Source organism: Lycium ferocissimum, chromosome 2 (genome assembly GCF_029784015.1).
Source record: "Lycium ferocissimum isolate CSIRO_LF1 chromosome 2, AGI_CSIRO_Lferr_CH_V1, whole genome shotgun sequence".
NCBI lineage: Eukaryota > Viridiplantae > Streptophyta > Magnoliopsida > Solanales > Solanaceae > Lycium > Lycium ferocissimum.
Window position 1 is genome coordinate 27,552,695 of NC_081343.1, and position 1,720 is coordinate 27,554,414.

At 35.2% G+C, this 1,720-nt stretch overlaps 1 long non-coding RNA gene across 1 annotated transcript; it reads left to right on the forward strand.

Moving 5' to 3' along the window:
• The first annotated feature begins 671 nt into the window (after nucleotides 1–671).
• LOC132047965 (uncharacterized) lies at nucleotides 672–1,137 on the forward strand. The gene is made up of 2 exons (XR_009412865.1): nucleotides 672–793; nucleotides 955–1,137. It is a non-coding gene; the product is annotated as an uncharacterized LOC132047965 (long non-coding RNA).
• Nucleotides 1,138–1,720: the final 583 nt, after the last annotated feature.

Genomic DNA, 1,720 nt, shown 5'->3' on the forward strand with positions numbered 1-1,720 from the left:
GTCTAGTAATGGAGTTTTGCCCCGGAGGTGACTTGCACACACTTCGTCGAGCAGGCCCGGGGAAGCATTTTTCCGAACAAGTCGTGAAGTATGATTACTTGACCCAAAACCTCTTTATTGATTAATCTATTTTTTAGATAAGTACTTAATTCATAGTCTTAACATGGTTCGCTTTCTTTTTGTTTGCCTGGTTTTGATGTTTCATGGTTTGAAGTGTTAATTGCTTTCGGGGTCGTGTTTCTTTGGTTAGGAAGTGAATTTTCATATATTAAAACCAGGATAACTAGTACCTTGTTTGGTAGCATTTTAGTTGTTATGTATAAATTTCAGCACACTAAGTTACCGGTTTACAACCCCGCATAATTAAAACATGTATAACCGTGAGTCAATTTATGTTCTATTTTATGCGAGGGTAGAAGATGGAATAACTAATATACCGACTTCGCTAATACCGAAAGGTCCTTAAAAATTTATGTTACATAACTCGGTTTATCTTTTGTCTCTGGACCATTTGCATTGCAACGTTACCTCCTGCAGTTTTCTCTTCCTTTATGGTTAGCTTTATTTACTCAGTGGTCTTGAGTTCCTCCTTATCTTTGCGAGATAAAGAGTTCCTCCATATCTTAGGTTCTTAGACCAATATGTATAGCCGCGGCCGTTTTAGAGACGACGAAGAACGCCGATGGTACGGACCAATGGATTGAGAGACGACGTAGGTCACAAGACAACGTAGTTCATTCTCTTGTTTATGAGGATAGTGGGAAGGAATCGGATCATGTCTCTAACACCCAACGTTGACTTTTTTGATTCATATACTTTTGGATTGTAATATTGCTATGTTTTCTTGGATATGTATATTTTTTTTATGATAGTTTTAATTCGAATTAGATGTACTTTTGAATGTGAATTAGATTGTAGGAAGTAGTTTATGGATGTTTAAGTGTTTGAATGTAGAAAGTAGTTTATGGTTGTTTAACTTTACGATGTTTAAGTGTTTGAATGTAGTTTTAAGGATATTTAGAAGTACTTTAAATTGAAACTTGAGGTTGAATTTGATTTTAGAATGTGAAGTTTATGATTGTAGAAGTACTTTGATGAATTGGACGTGTTGATGAATTGCATTGTTGATTTGGTTGATGAGTGTGATTGGCGGTGGGTTCTTCGTAAAAGTAATTTGGTCTCGAATTTTTTTTTCCAGATTTTTGACCTCATGAGGTCGAATAGTCACCAGATATTGATAATTTTCGACCTCACGAGGTCGAAATTGTACTCAAGAATCATAATTTCGACCGCACGAGGTCAAAAATCTGGGCACGATTTTGAATTTCGACCTCGTGAGGTCGAAATCGGCAACAATATTGTTAAATTTCGACCTGTACGGTCGAAATTATGAATTTTTTTATTTTTATTTTTATTTTTTATCATATTTCGACCACGGAGGTCGAAAATTTTAAATAATATTTGCGTAAAATAATATTTTCGACCACATGCGGTCGAATTTTTTTATTAATATTTAAATAAAAATAACTTTTTCGACCTCATGTGGTCGATTTTTTTTTTTTTTTAATTTAGGTAGAAAACTTATTTCGACCGCGTGTGGTCGAAAAAAATTTCACCCTAGCTGTTAGCGACCATGCCTTGCGGTCGAAATTTTGGTCGAAAATTGGCCTTTTTCGACCGCGCGTGGTCGAAAATTTTGGTCGAATTTCACTGTTTTTTT